This window comes from Centrocercus urophasianus, unplaced genomic scaffold (genome assembly GCF_019232065.1).
Source record: "Centrocercus urophasianus isolate 14NV4802_14NV808 unplaced genomic scaffold, USGS_Curo_1.0 seq_20, whole genome shotgun sequence".
In the NCBI taxonomy this organism is placed as follows: Eukaryota; Metazoa; Chordata; class Aves; order Galliformes; family Phasianidae; genus Centrocercus; species Centrocercus urophasianus.
This window is the reverse complement of record NW_024884756.1, coordinates 19,021,280-19,043,919: the sequence shown is the minus strand read 5'-3', so window position 1 is coordinate 19,043,919 and position 22,640 is coordinate 19,021,280. Positions and strand designations below refer to the sequence as shown.

At 34.6% G+C, this 22,640-nt stretch overlaps 1 long non-coding RNA gene across 1 annotated transcript in view; it reads left to right on the top strand.

Moving 5' to 3' along the window:
• LOC122162206 overlaps positions 1 to 22,640 on the top strand; it is a 176,348-nt gene that overhangs the window by 75,520 nt on the left and 78,188 nt on the right. The window contains exon 2 of the long non-coding RNA XR_006169442.1: positions 1,381 to 1,519. This is a non-coding gene — a long non-coding RNA (uncharacterized LOC122162206). The remainder of the gene's footprint in view (positions 1 to 1,380; positions 1,520 to 22,640) is intronic.

The following is a 22,640-nucleotide window of genomic DNA, read 5'->3' as shown; positions in this document are numbered from 1 at the left end:
AATAACAAACAATCAGCATTTAATATCTTCTCTGTGAAAAGCAGGGCACCTTAATAAAATTTGTTGTGCTCTGTGAAAATGTATGCTAAACATCTTAAAGTTAGGATGTGATTAATCACAGAACTCTGCAATAAATGATACAAATGATCTTTAATCATTATGCTAATGATTACATAGCATAAGAGAATTCTGATGTTGATGTTTGTTACATGTAAAGCCTTTTTGTAATAACAGTGGGAATTGTGGGACCAAATTGCTCTTATCAACCTATCTAAGGTCATCTTTGATGCTGGGCTCTGCCCACTTTATCTCTGTGTCTTCAAGCCTCAGAAGGCTGCCAGTCCACGCCCTCTGGCAGGCAGGCTTACACAGAGTCTCCTGCAGTCTTTCAGATGGAATGACAACTATTTTTATCATTTAAAGGAAGCTATCTTAGGTATTTCTGTACTTTCTGTCTTTGTGTAGACAACATCTGTTGTCCTTTTCAAGCAAATAGGTTCCCTGTGAATATAGAAATTATTTTAAAGATAAGCTTTTCATTTTACAAGATACGTCCTAAGAGTCTGCACTTAAATTCAATTAAAATTCTGTGGCACCCTTGTATATGCTCACATTTCAGTTTTTATTAAACATCCCAGGGGAGTTAATTATTTTTTGTATTTTTATGACAAAAATGGCATTTCAAGTATTTGTGATCAAATTCCCCATAATGGTGTTTATAACTATCTTGGATTTAATTAAGGAATTCAGAGGATTAGAAATTGGTGAATGCTGGGAATAGCAAAGTTCATAAAATAGAACAATACAATCTTTATTTATAAACTCTTAATGGTCTGATTGTCCATTCAGAAACAAAGATGGGGAAAAGAGATATAAAAGATGGAGCAATTGTTAGGAATTAGGGAAAAGTCAGGAAATAAGTTCTAGGAAAAAAAGAAAATAATGGTAAAAGAAAGTAAACAGAGTAAGGATAATTCCTGCAATTGTGACCAGAATTAAGAAGTGCCTTGGATAAGACACCTTGTTTTAAACTTCCAGACTAGGCTTAAAAGTAAACACATAAATGCTCTGAAGGTGTTTCTTGTACTTCCAAAGAACAACTTGCCAGATATTTATAATATATTTATTTTTTCTCCTTCCTAAAAAAAAAAAAAAAAAAAAAAAAAAAAAAAAGGAAAGAAACATTAACAGATTCTGTGCATGAATTTAAGTTATAAGCAATGCAGAAATTTGGCAGTATTCACATGTACAAACATTATTACTTCAGAACGTGACCCAAGTTTCTCTTTGCTTTATCTCTGTTTTTACGGAAAACAGAAGAGCAGTAAAAATAAGTCTTTCATTTACCAGTACGTAACTCATGGATATTTGTCAATGCAGGTTTCTCAATATGCAGTCTGCACTGGTTTAATATGTGACAAGGAGACAAGCAATCCATTGAGAATGGCAGTGGATAAGATGCAGATAAGCAAGAAAGAGAATTAAGGATGAAAAGACAGAGCAGTTTGTGAAAATTCAGGTAAGGAACTCAGGTGATTCTCTATAAAGTATAAATTGTACAAATTACTTGAAATAGTTTTTGCTTATTTTCCTTTCTAGTATTTCTGAGAGTTACTGCTATATGTACCCATGGATATATGTATAAATACACACGCATACCCTTCTTACACCCACTCAAACAATTAATTTCCTTTTTGAGACAAATTGCCATTACACTCCATGCAAATACTTACTATCCTGGTATTTGACATTTTTTAATAAAATCCTTTTACCATATTCCATTTTACTTTGTTTAAATAAAACATGTTACAATTTGATACAGAAAGACAAACAAGTAATATTTGCACAAAAAAGAGAGTTGTGCTGTGTGTCATAATTGTTTCTCAACCATGCAGCTCCAAGTTCTAAAACCTTAACTTACACTATCCTAGTACAGAGCTTTTTGGGCATTACATAAGACACTGAAACAAAGCAACCACATTCCAAACTATCTCTACCTTCTTACATTGATGGCACAGAAAGTGTTCATTTAGAGCTTTTGCTTAGTTCTCAAGCATGACTGAAGGAAAGTAAAAATATATTTACCAAGGAGCAAAGCTGCACAAACAGTGAACAACAATTCATCCTTTGCTCTTCTATTCCCCTTACTGTGGGGAAAAGTTGCTTTGCCACTTGTCATGACACAGTGGTAGAAATAAATGTGATGGAGAAAGTACATTGTCTTTACAACAAGGCAGGAAGGAAACTACGGGAACCGTAGCTACACAAGGCCTCTCAGCTGCTTGTGACAGAAATGCTCTCTTAACTTTTTCGATATAGCTTATTTCCAGAATGAACTGAAATTACATTTGCCACAAATGTAAGATGAAATGGTATACTCACAACTAAGCACTACATATCCATCATTTGCCTATCTATTTTATCTGCACCTCTCCCTCCTGCTTACAAAACTAAACCCAATGAGAGATAATGAACCAACACGTCAGCTACTAATACATGGTTTACTTACAGGGCTTCACATTCCCAAGTGACATCAGCTTATCACATGTGTTGAGTACATCCACTAAATACAAGTCCTTGTTGAGTTTGGCCCTTTGTGGGAATTGCTTTAGCCTACCTACAATGCCTATGACAATGCTTATGTTTCACTTTCGTAGAACTACACCTAATGCCTTCAGACAGCACTGTTTATAAGTGCAACAGTGCTACCTAAATAACACATCCTGTGATTCTCAGGAACTCTACATTATTACTGTTGCATCACAGCAATCACATATGACACGCTTCATGATTTTGCAAATATTTTGTTGGTGCTAAAATACTGCACTTTTTGCAGGTTGATAAGATTACCACACATTAAGTCATTCTGCCACTTCCTTTGTAAGCTGTTGATTCCCAGAAAATGGCAGCTGCTGCACTTTTGTTAAAAAAAATTAAAAGGTTCAGAGTATCGGCAAGGATGCCGGTAATGGGAGAAGCAGCTTCACACAGTTGGAGTTTTTAGGTGATGCAATATGCATCAGTTACAAACTCGGGAATGTCATATTGTAAAATGTACATGATAGAAGACACTGTATGGTATTTCAACTGATTCCATTTGCCATATGGCATGTTATTATTTTGTGTTACCTTGGGGAATATGCTAGAAAGGAGAAGAAAGCAGAACACTCCCAAGGTATACGGAATACAAAGTTAATTATAGCAATAGGGTCCGTAACTGAAATGGGGATGGAACTAAATACGAGAACTGAATGTGTTCTGTACTGCTCTCAAGCTTCTGAAAAGTAATAAACTCCTATTAGGAACGTTTAAACAGGAAAAAAAATTCCAGCTACCATATATACAAGTCTACAGACAGTTTCTGAACGTTGACTCGGAAGTCAGTAAATGCCATGTGCAGTGGTATCCACGTTACCTTAATACAGTTTTACATCAGATTTCCTGGGGTAGGCTGAATAAAACATTAGATCACTAGTCTTTAAAAATGACATTCCATATGCACAGCTATAATAAAATCATCAAGTGAATGATTAGAACATTGATTGGGGGGGTAGTATTTGCTGAAAACAATCAAAAGAACACTAAACTACATAACTGTGACAACCCGATATCAGGACAAGCAAGTACTCTCAGGGCCTAAAAGATTCCCAAATGAAATCTCCAGACCCCACATTTAGAAAGGCAAAAAATATTTTAGAAGTTAGGAGAAAATTGTTATCGATGTATCCAAAATATATACAATATTTCAGAAAAGTAGGTGCAATAAAAAGTTACTTGGCAACATTTGCCTGTAAATTCAACTTTTCCCAAGCCAGTAATTTGAGCTTTACCCCTTCCACCCTCCAGGGCCATCTTTGGAGGTGCAGTCTGAAGCAAATTCCAAGGTCATATTATTTTCTGCAAGCTATTTTTCAGTCATTATTAAAACAGTAAAAGACAGATTTTACGTTACCAAATAATGAAAATATACAGGCTTGCAAGTTTTTTTGAATAGTTTGGCTCTAAACACCATACGCCATTAGATGAGGCATTTCAAGATCTGTTACAGGAGCAGAATATTTTTAAATTGTTTATGCTAACTATGCAATACTTGAGATGGCATCTTCAAAGCCATCATCTATTCAAATGTTCAGAATAAGCAGCCAAAATACAGAAGAGTTCCTTTTAGCTAGATCTTTAATAGGAATAAAATGGACAAATTCTAATAACTCCCAGTATTTCTTATTATTTATTTTGATTTCCTGCAAGTTTTACCAGCTATTAGAAAGATAACTTTTTAAATCAGTCATCTGAAAGATTCAATGTCATTTAAAGGTAACACAACCTCCCCGTTCAATAAATAGAGGACCAGGATTATATTGCTCTCGTAAGCTTCTCTCTCTCTGTACTACTTAGCAAAACCCACAGAAAAACAGTTTACCAGTCTTGAGGTTTCTGCACTGTTTGCTCTGTAAGGTTTATGCTATGCTGTAACCACGTGCAGCCTGGTGCTGGCAGGAGAGGCTGTGCTGCAATTGCTGTGCAAATTAGTGCATACATTTTCACTCCTCAGCTAATGCTAACACCAACTAAAGATACTTTTTCCACTGTGTTATTAAAACCTTTGAAATTTTCACACATTTTGACCTGAGTACCACTCATGCTTATTCCATACATAATCTGTTTCAGCCACCAGAACAGGTTGATATAAAAATGACTGATGTTAGGAACTGAGAGTTAATAGTCAGAGAGAAATAAGATAGGGATGGACGAAAGGATGGATGGATGGAATAAAGGGAGAGAAGGAGGGAGGGAGAGAGAGAGGGAAGCAGAAATCAGTTATCACTGTTCAAAGGTGTTTGTCCCTGTTAACAGGAATCTTGAGTATGTGTTAACTGACAGCTCAGGTTGGAAGACTCTGCCTTGTAAACATACTTACTGAATTTGCAAATATTTGTCTACCAGTATATTCTTTAAAGGACAGCTATGCTATATTACAAGACGAGAGTAATGTCTGTGTATTTTTTTCTATTGGAATGTATTAAATCCCATAATAATGCAAGATAATTAGTGTTTTAGCAGAGTTTCTATTTATCTTAGTTTAACAAACTAAGAATTTTATTTCTGCTATTCTGATAAAACTGTTACCTTAACAACAAGCATAAATGAATGTGTTATTTCATGATACATTTTTGTGTAGGAGTTTTAAGCTGGTAATGGAAAATTTCTTAGAAATAATTAGAAATTTCCTCTGAAAAAAAAAAAAAACCTTAAAAAGTTTAATTAAATGTCAGGCATTTAAAGTAAATATGAATTCTTCAATTCAAGATCTTACCACAGCAAGGTAACTATTACTACTATTGTTTTTTAATGAACCAACTCACTGTTAAGTTTCACAAGAAAAACTTAGGAATTCATCAAGAATTCCTGAAAGGAAGAGCTTTCCTTTAGTGAATGGAAGTGTTCAAATCAAGGAAAGAATTACATTCCAAAGTATTCTCACCACATACAAACATTTCAGCATTTATGACAGTATTATGGGACAATGCTGTTTATTATTTTATTAATAATTGTTATTAAATATGTACACTTTCAAAGTCTTCAATTAGTTTAAGAAAATGCAGACATGCAAGAAATGTTCAATTACAGTCAGCGGGAAAACCATGAGTAAACTATTTTTGTTTTAGTATTTAAAAATTGTAATACTGGTTATATAAAATGAAACAATAAAATTGGTAATATGGCCAACCTCTCACTTCTAAAGGCACCAGTATACTCAATTTCACAAATACACTTGAAACTTGAAAAAATGCAACTGCCCTGTGTTCTGGAGGTGCCTAAGATCTCGCTAAATACAATTCCTGTATCTATTTTTAGAGTTCTTTTCATTTGTATCCAAGTGTCAATTCTCATATGTTTCTTCCATAAAGATGCTCTGGTGAATATTTGCAGTACATTATGAACAGATGTTCTGTTTATTCATGTTAAAGGACTTGTATCTTTGAAGGTTTATGAGGAGTGGATGAAACCATTAGTGAACAACACAGTACAATAAATTGTTTAGGATTTCGCTGCTTTTTCAAAATGAAGTTATTCTAGAATGTAGACTGGTGTTTTCACACTATTCTAAATTTGAGTCTTTCTATGGCGTCAATAGCTGCTAAGTGCCTTACGGTAACAGTTGGCTAAGAGTCGTGTACTGAGCTGTCAACAAGAACCATATTTACTGTAGTAAAATCCAGAAAAAAAACACACACAACATTATTTGAGAATAAAGACCATGACATGCCCTCAGTGACCCAACAGTGTTATTCCCAAAATCAGGAATTTTCAGTGCTGTACTTAGCAGATCAGTTTTGCAAACACGGCTTTCTAATTGCGTTGCCTGAATTACATATTTGGCCAAGCAAATTGCTAGTAATTGTTTGCTATCCTTTTATTCCCAAAGATGCTTGTGTATGTTTGTAATGTACAGTGTAGATTCTTAAAAATAGAAAAATATTTGAAGCAAACAACAGCATCTGAAAAGAGAACAAGATTAAAAGTGCTTAATGACATGTTCTTTCTGAGTGAGTTCCTTTTATTCAAATGCTCAGTACCACAATAAAGGCTCTACCAAAATTATTTATACCTTCAACTCCAAGAACCTTTCACTACTGCTCAATCTTGCTTGCTAAAAGTAACATTAACTGGCTTCCTGGAACAGACTAGTGAACTACATGCTCAGATGATGATTATAATTTCTTATTTTTAAAGCCATGTGTCTGCAATAACATCATGCTAGTAACAAGTGATGTTATAAATTGCACTTAACTGTGTAGAAATAAACCCACAAGGTATCTAAGTCTTCACAAAACAGAATAACGCATGAGAGCTTTTTTAAATTGAAAAATGTAACAAGACTGAACATCGTGTTTAGAATGAAAATAGCACTTTTGTAATTTCTTGCTTAACCCACAAAAGGATTATCTGATTTCTATGAAATGAGTTAAAATGTGATATATATTCCTTTTTGCTGTTTGGAATATTATCGATTTTTTTTAATATATTTTTTTTTGACATCACAGATGACAGCAAATGTGATTAATTGCTGCTGATAATTGGAGCTTCATTCCAGTGGTTATTGCTTGTCAGTAACAATTAATAGCTCCCACAAAAGCCTCATTCATTTCACAATATTAAAGAATGATGACTTGTGGGAATTATGCTAAACTAGCACTTTCAATTAGATTTCAGATTTTTTATTACATTGAATAACAGTTTATGGTTTTATAACAGTGGTGGTTTATTGTTGTATGGTAATCACTCTAATTACATGTGGTTTACCTGGAGAATTGTGATTTTTAGTCATTTTATAAGAAACAGTCAATTACTTGTTATCACTTCTTTGAAAGTATAGAGATTGTTGGTATTTACTTGTAAAGATTATTTGGAACACTGATTGCATATACTTTGTTCCAGTTTTTGAAGGGCAGGATGCTACTGTTAAGGGATGCAAAGGTTTCACTTCCTTAGTATCAAGTACCAACTGGTATGGCAAGTGGCATGGCCACTCACTTACAATTCTTCTGCTTACAGCTGTGCTGGGCTGTAAGTATAAGGCAGTGTCTCATCTGATCACTTCCAGAATTATGGGAAGAGACAAGGGGAATTCTTCAATAAAAAGAAAAATATTGATTTTGGAAACTCACTGAGATCTGTCTTCAATTTTGCCCATTTCCCCAATAAATAAGTTTTGATAGAAGGAAAACAGACAAAAACAAACAAAACACACAAACACAACGACAGAAAGGGAGAGAGTCAAAGAACAGCATGCACAAGCACACAAGGGAAAGAGAAAAGTGAGGTGTAAGATAAACTATGATAAAGGCCACTGGTAACATGTAATCCAAACTGAATTGGGACCAAACAGTGAGGAGAATTTGAAGTGAGATTGGAGAGACAACAATTATTTCCTCTGGCATTAAGCTTAATAAAGCAAATTCAAGTATTTTCATTGAGATGGTAGGAAGCTCTGAAACTTAACATACCTATAAGATATTCATATATTCTCAAGTTTTATATGTATACTAATAAAAATTCTGGCCCTCAGGAAGACAGCATGCATCTATCATTGACATCTACATTGTCAGGATCTGAGTCATGGATCACATAATACAGTTCAATGAAGAGTGAAAAAAAGAAGAATGTAGAGCTTTAAAAAGTTAAGTTCTAAAATTGCATAGCATATGCTTATTTCACTTGCATAAATGCTTTTGCCTAGGTCTTCATGACTTCAATTTTTTATGTAGTTATATAATACAATTTCTATGAGGACTCTCCAAATTATCATTTGTTCTGACTTGTCTTTTATTTGAATATGATTTTTAAATTTAATAATTTTAAATATTTTTCTAATTCAATTTTAAGTATATATATTATTTAATGAATCTCCAAAATACAGAAAATTCCAGCAATTCAATCTTGTATCTTACTTCCAGAAAATTAAATTACACCGGTGTAGAACAAGGTAAGGTAAGAATCTATCCCATGAAGCACTGAATTGTTTTAGTAGTTAGTTGCATTAAAAAGGCAACAATAAAAATGGCTGTGATAATTCTAAGGAAATTGCAAGTCAAAACTGCAGCTCATTGTACAGACCGTGAATTCATTCTCCATTCTGTAATGATCCTTTCAATGCCAGACTCTGATTGAAGTCAATGAGAACAGGAGCAAGACTTTTCTTATTTTTCTTTTACTTTGTGCAAGTTTGCAAAAGCAGAAAATCACTGCTGGTAATACAAGATATGCTAGTTCATTTCACTGGAAAAATCATAATCCAAAAGTTTGGATGATATATAAGCCTTCTTGAATTATTTTAAACCTGGTCTTTAGACCATCTGTTCAAGAATATTTTTCCTACGGTTTCATGATACTGTTATTAGTTATATAGTAAGATGTTTTATGCTAGCACCTAAAGGCTCTAATTAGCATTTGTTCTACTCTGGCAGGTGTTGTGCAGACTATGCTGAAATTAAATGCAAAATAATCTGGGACTAAATATAAGAAATAACTGTCTTTGCAATTCCCAAGATAAATTTGGGCTAAGTGCAAGTTAGGTTTTTTAGGTTCTAATTACAGATGTATATTTTGAAAATATACAATAAAGCAACAACAAAAATATGACATTTAGTAAATTCACAATTAAGATATTTAAAACACGATTAAAGAAATAAAAGTATATAAAATGTATGTCAGGAATCTGATACAAAAGAACAACAGATTTGAACAAACGCAATTCCATTTTCATGTTCTTTGATCTAATCTAATAAAACCTTAATCTTTCTATTGAAGGACACAAAGTCAGGCAATGCAGTCCTCTTCATCCAACTCTAATCTCTTACTCAGACAAATCACTTTTATTCCCTGATAATTCTCAGATTTGATATCACAAACAAAAAGAGCTACACAATATATTTCCTATCCTCAAAACTGAATTCCTTGGCTGAAGGCTACTCATTCTATGATTAAATAATTTATTTTGGAAGAGGAAAATGAAGATTTTCTTCTTTATTTTGTAAATATTTAAACACTGAACTTTTACTTCTTTTCCCCAGAATCCACACTTCTCATTCCTTCTTTGACATTCTAGGTAATTTTTTTTTATCAGCTATGGTAAAGTCCATTGTGCTACTCAATATCTTGAAACTACAGCGACATTCAGGCTTTCCTGAAAGAGGTACCTTTTTACTTGCACTCTACATTCAATTCCATTCAGCTACAATACAGTAAAATTAAACAATAAACCACGAAGTTAACAATAGATTACCTTTTGTAAACATACGTAAAGGTAACGGCGCTTGAAGTTAGTCAGAGCAGTAGTTGCTTAGCATTTAAGATGAGATATTACTCAGACTCTGCTACCAAAGCTCTCTTAAATTTAAGATCCTAAAAAATGGCAGTTTCCTAATTTTCTACAGCACATTACCATTATGAGTGTATGAAAGCATTTATAGTTTCTTACATCAATTCAATAATAAATCAATAAATTGATTCAGTGAATCATTTTTTGAGGTAACCTTCAAAAATACATAGAAAGAAAGCAACCTATTTGCTGTCAGCATCTGAGACAATACCCTAACTGGTATTCAGTGGTACAGAAGATGCCTCTATAGTCGTGTTATAGTTGCTTAATGAGGTCTGTTTAAAAGAGGTATTATTACTGGAGCTTGATGCATTAGAAGGGTGCTTTTCATTATGAGTGAAAGTTTCAAATTGAAAATTCAGTTTCTTATGCCAGAGCATCTATATTCACATCATTGCTATGCTTATCAGGTGCATGGATTTCAGGCATTTGCCTTCTCTGCCTTGTCCCTCTTACCTTCTATAACTTATGTTTAATAAGCAGGGAAAAGCTCCTCAGAGCTTTACTACCAGGAGATAATTGTTCCTTACTCTCTGCAGTTTCCTCTCCAGCACTATAATATACATCAGTTGGTAATGGTTAATTACTTTCTACCCTTGCAATTCAGTCTCCTGAGGAGTGAAATTAAATTTTGTGCTTTTAGCCAAAGAGAATATGGACTCAAAACACACACACACTTTAAGTTTTCCTGAATATTACTAGGAGTACCTTTATACATGGGACAGGGAGTTTTAGGCCTGACTTATTCCAGGTGGCACTCTGATGTGATGTTCACTGACTGAATCAATAGCTAGAACTATTACTTTGCACCTAACACTGATAAGTATGCCCTTTCTTTCAATGAACGACTGCTTATCCACTCCTCTACTGCAAGAGACTGCATACTAGTATAAGAAAATGATTAGTAATTCAGGAAATTACTTATTCTGTCTTACCCCTCATTTTGCTTACGTTTGTTTGATACAATCTTAGCAGGAGAGGACTAAGCAGCCTTGGAGCACTGCCAGGAAAATAGGAAATATAGGAAAATAACACTTTAATTCATTCATTCTGGAAACTTAGAGACTGCTTTGTCATCCTTTGCCCAGCCTTAGCTGATTTGCTAGCATTTAGCTGTGTAGACAGAAGAGAACAGTATGATAGAAATATTTTTGCTAGAAATACTTATGCTTATCCCTATGTGCTTTGCTTTATGCTCAGATACCTAAGAAAACATTACAAAGGATTATGAAGATATGTTTTCATAAACTTAAAGTATTTCCCTTCAGCGTTATGAATTTGAAGAATTTTCAGTCAGTGGAAGTCAGATTCATAGAATACCTTATCTGGACCGTGGATGGGGCAGGGTTTTTTAAGTGATGCTCAGAGACAGCACAAGGGGCAATGGACACAACCTGGAACACAGGTTGTTCCATAAGAACATGAAGGAAAATCTCTTTACGCTGAGGGCGATAGATCACCACTTGTGGATTTTCGTTCTCTGGAAATATTCAAAACCTGCCTGAATGCTTTCATGTGCAACCTACTGTAGGGTAACTGCACTTGCAGGGAAGAGGTTCCTTCCAGCCCCTGCAATTCTATGACTCTATGACTCCTAATAGAAAGTCTCAAGAGAACAAGAAATTTCTCATAATCTTTAGTTTCTGAGAAATTTAAATAAAATGTTCTGAAACAACTTGAGCTCCATTATTGAAAAAACAAAATCCTTTAATAAGATTTTTAAGGTATATTATTTTTTATTTTAATATCTCATTCCAAGATAACTTAGAGAAATACTTTGAATTTGGGAATCCAAACTGAAAATGTTTATATTAATGCTGAATTTAATATTAGCTTCCCACGAAAAGTTCTCAGGGAAATGCAGTTATATTAGCATAAAACAAAACAAAAACACAAAAATAAACATCATCACCAAAATGCAGCTTACAACAACTAATTTTTGCCAGAGACTACTTTGTCTGCTTTGGTAAGTTTACTTGATATTCCTACACTAATTACAAAATGTTTCTATAAAGAATAGGCTTCATCTCATGACCAGTGTGACTTCCAATGTTTAAAAAAAAACAGCAATATAAAAAGCTTTTTTCCCCCATGCTAGACAGAGCTTAATTTACATTAACTTAATTCTGAAAGCAGCTCTCACTTGGTCCCCGTTATTTCTTAGAATAACTTCTGCTGAGAATTACTTCCTGACTATTGGACAAATGCATCTTGACTTCCTTCCTCTCTCTCTCCTCAGTACAAGTAATTTGTATGAAGTATTCATATTGTTCTGAGGTTAAAAAAAGAAAAAACAAACAACACAAAAACCCTTGTTTATAATTCAGTTTGATTTGACTTTGATGATGGCTCTTTTTCTTGAATTCACAAGGAGCCAAGCTGGCCCAAAACTTATTTCCCTCCTAAAAGAAGCAAGCAAAGAGCAATCCTCAAACAAATCAAAGGTGGGTGGGTGTTTTGGTTTTTTTGTTGCTGTTGTTTGTTTTGCTTTGTTTTTTTCCAGTTAAGATGGGGAATGTACTTGAGAGGAACAGACCAGTTCTAAAATTTTAAAGGAATTTTTTTTTTACCAAAGATAATAAAAGAGCTGATTTCTCTTATATCTTAGAATTAGAGTTAGTACTCTTAAATCATAAGATTTCATTTTCCAGAATATTTATAACGATTTAGCTTCCTAAGTATTTCAAATTATTGGCTCTATGTAACTTCATAAATCCATACTGCCAAAGCAACAAACCACATCTCTAGACCCCATATCATGCAGACTCTGTAGCTCTCTGAATCACAGTAAAGTGACACTCATCTCAAATTTTCTATGAAATGTAGTGAATTTTCAGTGAAAGTAGTCTTTTGTGTAGAGAATATAATTTCATTGGAAAACGTTTATGGTTAGGAACACTCCTGACTTTTAAGCATACATGTTGCAGTGTTTCGGTTGGAAGATTTTTTCATCCTTTGGTAGGAATGCTTCCTGAAGCAAAAAAAACCATCTTCATTTAAAAGGTGGCAAATATAATAACCATTTTCCATTTGGAAATGAACTGACAGAAAAACGGAGAGGAACATGCTATAATTGTTCCTAACACTTTTTCAAATGAGAAACATTAACAAAGACATATGGGATTATTTTTTTTCCAAATTTATTTCTAATTGTTTCTTGATAGTAAAAACTGATTGAAAATCTGAAAGATGAAAGACAGAAAAACAGCCTTCCTGAAAAAAAAAAAAAAAAAAAAAAAAAAGTGAAGCTGAACACTTGTAGTATATTTTGCACTTCCATACTATAGTCTTGTTTGCTGGTCTTAGATCTACCAGATGGAAAACAGGTAATAATTACGTCAGGGAAAAAAAAAAATCAACTGATAAAAACAGAATTTCATTTGGTCACCTTTCTCACATGAATTACCTCCTTATCAAAAATGGCATAAATACATAATTCTTACCATAAGAAAATGCAATTACATTTCAAAAGGAAAGCATCAGAAACTTAATAATGTCTGCAAAAGCCTTCTCTACTGTTATTGTATTTTACTTAATGGAAAAAAATTTCAAGACACAGTGGTGTATTCAATGCCATATACTGTGGTTTTATGAGAGAAAGGACTTCTTCAGCCACCAGATTAGTTATATTAAAGTATTAACTCTACAAGAAACTATTTTATCCATTTTGTTTTTAAATCAAGTCAAATTACTTAAAGAAAACTGTCAAATAAGGGCTAAAAATTGGGATTTCAAACTGAAATCAGTTCTGACTTACTGCCTGTGTTACAGTGTTTGAGTGCTACCTGTAAGTTCTGCTATTTAAAGAAATATCTTTAAGCTCCGTATTTCAAAAATGCATACTTAATTCCTTATTGTGCTCCATTCTGGGATATCTTTTAGTTAGAAGACTCTGTGAAGGAAATCCAAAATTGTTGTTCATATTGCTTTACAATATTTTTTTTCATCTGAGCCAACAGCTTTCAAGTGAATAGGGCCTTTATAAAACATATTTTAACACTCCTGCAGATTAATAATGTGTTAACAGCAAAAGCCATGTTGAGCTTAGCTCAATTATCCTTCCATCCCAATTATACTATGACATTAAATCTTGTGACATTTAATAAGAAAGGCCATTTCATCCATGGCTGCCTCAACTGCTGAGGATTTATGCAACAGTGTTCCCTCCTAAGAAACTATTCTAAAAGAAGGCATTCTCACAAGCTGATATATCTAACTGCTCACGTCAATTAAATAAGGTGCACCAAAATATACAAAATTGTTCTTTTTGCAATTACTGATGCCTTTGACTATAGAAAGAGGAATAGACTGCCATTAGTTCTTTTGCAACTGTAACAGTGCTAATAGATTAAAGTAAGAACCAGAGTTCAAAATAAAAAAGTACTTGTATGTTGATCTCTCTCATTTCTTTATGATGCTTTACGTTTATGTATGTGAATTCACTGGTTTATATTTCTTCACCATTTGATCAAAAGATTGCCATTCAACAAAACTTTTACAGAGAGTGAGCCACTGGAGTAAACTGAAGCATAGTCTTCAGGCAAAAGTGAGTACAAACTTTTGGAATCAGTTCAAGGTTCTTGCCAGAGTAACAAGCAGACACACTCCTTGTCATAGGTTATAAGCAGAGAAATCTCAGCTAACTGCTTGTCTGGCTCCAAAACTGGAAGTTTTATATAGCTTGGAGTGTACCTGACATAACTAGATTTGTTGTCAGGCAACTAGCTTCAGGGTTTGAGCTAGAATCTCCATGAAGCAGCCAGGGACAATGTATGAATGCCAACTTTAGAGACATCTTCAGGCAGTCCTACTGTGCAGTGATAGAAATGCTCAGCTTCTACTTCTAAAAGTTACAAGTTACAAGGCAGGTACATAAGCACCAGTACAACTGCCTACTTCAGCTTTCTAGAACAATGTTTTTATATTTTCAGGTAAGTATGAAGTAAAAGGCTTCGCTTTCAAAACAGGCCCGAGTTCATACAGCAATTTATTTCACTCTATTATGAAATGGAAATCCACAGTATCCTGGAACATCTGGTCTTTTGTTTAGGTAGGACAGATGTTTCAAATCAAATATCCAAGCACTGAAAAGAAGGCTGTTTGCTGTAGGTAAAAATGTGAAAGTCACAAGGATTAGCATCCTACCTGCCAGGATAAGACAGGTAAACTAAGTCAGGTTCATGCTCCTTGAAGAGATTTTAGCATACATGGCTGTATTGTGTTCAGCAATAGCTATTTTGTCATTTTTCTCATCTCTTTAAAATAGAAAGTATAGGAATATCAAGTAACAAAAAGCAAAAAATAAAGCTCAATCTTGTCAACTTTTTCAAATGACAAGAAAAAAAAGCTGCTAAGTCATAATTACTCCATACTATGAAAGCCACATTTCTTTAAGGATTTATGGGTGGTAAAAACACCATGCACCTTCACACAAATTGAAAAAAAATGAATCCAGCTGCTCCAACTTCAGGCTATGTCACAAACTGCTATATAGGATGGATAAATGAATGAATCATTGAGCCATGATCTTCACCCTTCTCTAACAATCATAGTTATTTTTGGTACAAAATTAGAAAATGTGTGGGGTTTTGTTTTTTGGTTTTTTTGCTGTTGTTGTTGCGGGGGTTTTTTTCTTTGTTTGTTTTTTGTTTTAGAAAATGCTTGTACAGGAATGAATGCTGCAGATATTCTTCTAAAAATATTTAGTTTAGAAAATGCAGTGCTTTGAAGATGCCACTGGCAAGGACTTCACGCCAAAATTGAATTTTATACATCTTTTCATGTAATACCTCTATAAAGCATTCAGGGCTAATACAGAGGAAGAGAAAGTGTTTACACTTGTGGCAGAAGCAGATAAAATGCTAGGAAACCATGATCAGCAAAACCTACCAACCAGTAGACAGTGGAAAAACCAAAACTTAAACGACAAAGTTCTCCTCTTAATTGTTGTAGTTCTAAAGACAAAGGAGAGAGAAGATAAATATTCCAGAGCTCAAGCCAGTTCATCTGTTTTCATTCCATTTCTCTGGGATACATGTATGTTATCAGAAAGAGTCAGGTTTTTCTGCATAGAGAACTGCAGCTAAATACCTCCAGAATTCCTTTTGCACAACTCCAATTTCTTTAAGAACCAAGGACACACTTAACACTTGTATTTTAATGATAAGATGAATATATACTGGCAAACTTATCCAAGTGCAAAGAAGCCATAGGGCCAGGGCTGTCAGGCTGTGTTGGCACAGAGCAGGCAGCTGTTCACGCAAGCTTGTTGCCTTGCGTGCGCCGGGTAAGATGGACATTGGCTTTGAACGCTCGCTCCCTGCTTGTATAACCCTCTGCTGATGGCCTGTGCCCTCATTATCTCCAACCAACAAGAAGCTAGAGCTGCTTGAGCTGGTCCACATAGGTTCTGTCCTTCCTTCCTCTTTTCCGGGGGCTGGTGGCAAAAGCAGAAAGCCTCACATTGTGGGCCCCCTTCACCTGCTCAGTGTTCTTCTCACCCTTGCACCCTCAGTAACAGCCTGGGCATATAGAATGGAGTCTATAGGGATTGGCTCATGCCATTTTGTCTTCTGCCACAGCAGAGAGCTGACTGAAGTTCATGTGCTCATAAAGGGGAGGAAAATTGAGGGAAAGGGAGAGCACTCCCTGACATACACTGACTGTCCAACCAATGCCCCAGGTCTTCCGTCCCCTTCCAAGCTCTCTCCACACTGACTGAGCCCTGCTTGGCCAGCATTGCAATCTGCCCCTTGCTATTCCAAGACAACAGACAGTTTTCCTCAGCTGAAGGGAGTCCCAGGATGGTTTTGGCTGTATTTGTTCATTTCCTAACCACACGTACACACTGGTAAAAAATTTTTACAAGCATATAAGCTACAAATGAAAAGCAGTTTGCAGTTTGCCATAAGTGGCAATGATATTTTAGAATCATTTGCAAAATTGAAAATAAAATTTATCATTTTTCTTGTTCCAAAAGGAAATTAATGTAACAAATTGTTTAATTTGAAAGAATGCATAAGCACAGTGTTGATTAACTTCAACTATCAACAGAGAGAGAGAGAGAGAGAGAGGGAGAAATAAAGTTTTCTTGGTATGTATCTCCCAACAGTGCAGTTTCTGCATGCACCCACCTTCAAATTTAACTTTTTCTTTTTTATAATTTGTGTTAACAACTAAAGAATGGGTCCTTAAGTAGGTGATATAAAAATTAAAAAAAAAAAAAAAAAAAAAACCACATCCAAAATAAACCAATATCACATGGTTCTGGCATGCACAGTTTAAGTAAAGTTACAAATCTTGATAAGAAGATAATTGTAATTACTCTGATGGCCTTGCATTATTCTTCTGTTCAGTAAAACATCGTTATTGATAAACAACTTGAAGTAATCCATTCTCTCCTCATTGTAGTTGAATTATATTATTGGATATTAAGGGCCTGACTTTTTTTTTCCTTACAAAGTCTGTGCTAGCTTGTCAGTTTTATTTAAATTCTAACTCCTAGAAAACTTTCCTCCTGATAAGTAGCACACTGACTTTTAATACATTCCTATTATTATCAATCTAATAACATGACACAAGACACGCTCAGCAAGTCAAAGTATTGCCCTTTGCTGTAAATTAACATATGCCACTGAGAGTTTATTTTACCAAGCATTGAGTTGTGACAGATATAATCCTTACAAGGCAAACAAAGTTTGTAGGCAGAGAGAATGCACTTTATCAAATCAATCTGAAAAAAAAAAAAAAAAAAAAACTTTCTCTTCACAAATTCACATCTATTTCAGTTGTATCAGCAGGTTTTAGCAAAGTACCCTCTTTGTCTTACAACCTTTCTTCCTTGGATTGTCAGAGATAAAACATGACCATTGCAAACACATTGAAGTGATGATAATATCGTGGTAACATATAAAAATACTAATCCTCAAGCAGACTGAGGCAGTCTGTCTACACAGAAGGGAGGCTTAAGAAAAAAAATGTTATGCAAGAAAAACAGTTCCTACACCTGGTCAACTGCCCATCTAAATTTTACAGTTTTGTATTTAAAATTTTTAATTACAATTCTCTCTCTTTTAATGCAAAGAAAATAATAAAAGTTTCTTCAGGAACATTGTGAAATAAAGTACACCAAGCACTATCAACTTCTTACAGAAAGGAAACCTTTTTTTCCTCCTCTTCAACCTCACTCTCTTACTGAAGATGAACATATTATGAGACTTCCCTATATGAAGAATACAGAGGAACAGACTTCAGAAGGCCAGACAAATATATAGTACTTGTGGAAATGGAAAGAGACATTTTGGGCTATTTTTTATTGGTGGTTTCCTTTATGTAGTTGTATTTCCCAGATATTAAAATAGACTCCTTTGGAAGAAGTACTGCAGTACAACTTTCCATCAAAACTTGCCAGAGGTTTGTTGTTTCTATAAGCACTGATAAATGTTTTCTTCTCACACACAAAAGAAGATGCAAGCAATTCCTTTCCAATAGCCTTCAGCTGTGCAAGCAGTTATTTGTCACATACAGTTGGACCTGTGTGAGTGAAGTAGGCAGGCAGCTGCAAGTGTTTGCAGTCACACTGACTTCATCTTTTGAAGATATGTTTCTTATGGCTTCAAGTGAAGTAACAGTGATAACAGTTATCTAATGCTTCAAGATAATGCTGAATAAAGTTTTGAGGCTATGCAGAAATAATTCACTATGAACACACCCCCCCAATCCTAATGTTATAAGTTAGAAATTATTTATGACAAAATACAGCTAGGGTCTGATTCCACTGCCATTAAAATTGATGGGAATTTTACCACTAGCTTCCACGGTAGCAGTTCTTAAAAATGTATTTACTGGGGAAGACAGAAGTAATTCATATGTATGAGAGCATGAATATTTACACATATGCATACAGTTATTATAGCTCAGTGTATTCCTTTTTTCCCCAACATCAAGGTGCTTTTAAAAAAGCCCTCTGTCCTCTGCCTAATTTTGTGCCTACATTCTTATGATATATTTTAATATAATGTCTTCATATTTCCCATAAGCTTTCTTTTATGTCTAAAAACACACCAGTAATAAAGTTTTCAAGCTCTTCTATTTCTGCTATGAGTTTTATATATATATATATGTATATATAAATTTATATATATATACACACACGTTATAGCCAAGTTTCTGTCAAAAAAAAAAAAACAAACCACCAAGATCTTATCTTTGAGATAGGATTTGAATTCCTTACTCTATTTAAATGCCAGCAATAATTACAATGTGCGATTCTTTTCATGCAATTTCTTTGGCTTTTTAAAACCAAGAAATGGAAGGTAGATAGCAAATTCAAGTGAACATATTACATGATTTATCTGAAAATAGAGTCAGATTCAATTAAACAAAACTAACCTCAAAAAACTGCCACCACTCCTGAGCATGAATCATAACCCCCCCAGCAGTTAGGCCTTCATCCAACAAGAGTCTCAGCAGTTACGTGCTGAGAGCAACCGAGTCTGCTGAGAACCTAAATGCCCATTGTGCCCACTTAACACTGCTGCAGGTAATATGTGTAAATGAAGCACAAGCAATTCTCAAACTTGGAAGAGTTTCTTAAGCTTAATGGGTAGAGGAATTGAAGAACCAGTGAGTTGTAAGTTGTATAGGACTGATAAACTCCATCTGGGAAGAGCAGAGGCAAGAGATGCAGATTACCTACTTCAGTGCTAAAATGGAAATCATAAGAGCAATTCTGCACCTTAAAAGAAAACTAATTTTGTTCTCTGCAGAAATAGAATTAACAAAGCCAACACTGAAAAGTCCAGCTGCTCAGCCAAATGAAAGATTTGGGTAGAATTTGAGGAGACCTAAATCAGTAAGACTTTATAGAGGTGTAGCCATGTTCCTATAGTGGCTACTACGCTGGTAAATAAGTTTGTAGTTAATGACATCCTGGCCTTCGTTATGTGTTCCAACAGTGGAAATGAGACCTTATGCTAGCTAAAAATAACTGTCTTGGAATTCCTGTGCATTCTAGGTCCTCCAGAGGAAAGAATGAAGAAGCCAGCCTTGCAGAATTTCTCAAGAATAAACCTTTCTTAACATGCAACTGAAGTTGTATCTTGGCTTTTTTTTTTTTTTTTTTTTTTTTTTTTTAAATCTTTTAACTGGACAGTTAGGAACTGGGAGCTGGATGCATAATTTGTCTCCATATCTCCATTTGCTTATTTCCTGGAATCCTGTATTAAGCTTGAGATCAATGACTTCTAACATCTCATCCTCAATCAGCCTGTAGCAGTTACACATTCTTGTAACGTTATATTCCAGGTATCCAAAGTAAAAAAGGTAATGGCCACAAAATTCACACTGGCACTCTCTCCTATGCACTGAATAATTGGTCTAACCTACCTCTCAGTGTCGTGATGAATTTTCCAGCTTTTATTTAAAAATACATTTCTTCAGATATGTAATACTTGTTCCTCAATAAAATCTTTTTAATCCGAAAACCAATGAAAAAATCTAGAAGAATATGTAGTGAAACAAATAAGAAAAAATGGATTTTGCCTACTCCTATGTTAACTGAGGGAAGGAATTGGAGTTAAGAAGCCTTAAGCACCAAAAAAAAAAAAAAAAAAAAAAAAAAATCTGCTTGTGAACTGAAAGATGGAAAATTAAAATTTTCAACATACTATTTTATAGACAGTTTTAAGTGCCTAAAGGAGATATCTTTTAACATGAAGTACCTTCTAACTGGCAGCTACAGTGTCAGTTCCATGCCTGCATTTAATCACTAGCACAACATTTGCAGTTATTCCAACTAGAAAGGATTTCTGAAAAGATGAAACACACTCAAATCACAATCTAACTTCACTAATCTTCAGATTAAGAATATACTCTAATAAGATTTAACGCTAGTGCTCTTTCAACAGATTTAGCCAGAGCCAGGCAGCCAAGGCTGAAGCACATTATTAATGTGGGATGAACCATTCAGAAAACATAGCATATATTTGATAAAGAATTTTTCAAAAATGTCAAAATATCAGGTCAAGGTAAAGAAGAAAATATTGAAAGGAGCTATTCAGACAAGCCATGAAAAATATTGATGTGTTGCATATTAAGCTGCACAGGCAATTCAGAGTTAGATAGTCACCCAAAACATAGGAAAGAGCTGTTCAGTTCTCTATTAGCTTAACCTGACCCTCTCTTTCCCACTCAGACATGACGTCAGGCTCAACACTATTGGCTGTTTTTTCTTTTTGTCTGATAATACTTAGTTCACTTTGAAGCAGCCATTGCATGCCCACTCCATATTCCAGGTCTCAAATCTGACACTCGGCTTCTGTCTCCTGCCCTCCATAACTGTACAGGCATTTCAAAGTACTAAATGACAAGTTGTGATGATCTTTCCTACTCTTTATCTTCCAAAATCTTACTGTAAATATTTTTTAAAACATGCTGTCATATTTACAGTTTTCTAATAAATAACAATCTTGTATTAAATCAAAAGTTCTTATTCTCCATTTTCTTGAGAATAAAAGTACTTAATCCAAACAAATTTGTTCTCTCCTTCAGAACCCCACCTGCAGCTGTGAAAAATTAGTCTTTCACATAGTCTTAGTTTTCAGATACTTCACTGTGTGTGTTTTTTATACTACAACAGAAAAGGATATATCTATTTGTCATCTGAATTTCAAACTCATGGGATGATACATGAGTTTATCAGGTAAAGAACCAGAACCAAGTCCTTTGTACTAAGAAAGACTAAGAGTCAGTAATTACATATTCATCCACAGTAAACAATAACATTTCCTTTCCTCTCTTCAAAGGATGTCAAGAATGGCATTGTCAAAAAAAAAAATAATAATAAATCATATTTTCCATTAACTCTTTGGGAAAAAAAAAAAAGATCAACTAGAGAAGTACTACTGTGAGGTAGCCAAGACTGCAAATACGAAAAGTGATTTGTATTAGAATGCCACAAATTTTCAAAAGTGGCATTTGAGGAAGGGCAGTACTAGTTCATCACAGACTAATTTGTGCTGCAAAGTAAAATTTTGTTCTAATATGATAACCCATGACCCCTAATAACGTATTAAGCAGATATGTCACAGCTGGACACTACCTTAAGCTGAACATTGGACACCAAGTACCAAATTGGTTTGAATTCTGCGTGGAATGCAGGTGTGGTTATACACCATAGTGACATTGCAGAAAGATGGAAAGTAATTCTGGATTAAGTGCCTCAGAGAACAGACATATTACAGTTTTATCGATGCAGCAGTGCATCCAAGACAGCTGTTAAGAAACTTTTTACCCTTTTCTATCTTTTGCTTAATCACATCCAACCTGAGCTGTACTTATGATCTGGGCACATTTAATTAAAGGAAGAGAGTAAGCAGAATTAGGCTGCCTGGTGTCCCAGAGGCAGCCTTGGGCTCTTTCTGCCTGCACTGTAAGTTACCTGGATACAAGTTCACCTTGCCTAGCTAGTCAATGTTCTACCCTTTGCATGCTTCATTGTACCAGTTGGAACACAGGCCCTTAAGTTGAATAAATAGACTTCCTAGGTTTTATGTCCTAAATTAAGGAACACTTTGAGTTCCGTGGATGATATACAAATACAGCCCATATTTGAGTAAATGCAAGAGTAATGGCATAAAATAGCCATGCTTGCACAAGGCTTAGCCCAACAGATCATACAAGACACTGTGTTCAACTTTCTCCAGCATCTTTTCCTGGTATTCCATTGCGTTTTGTTACACTGGACTGGGATGTTATA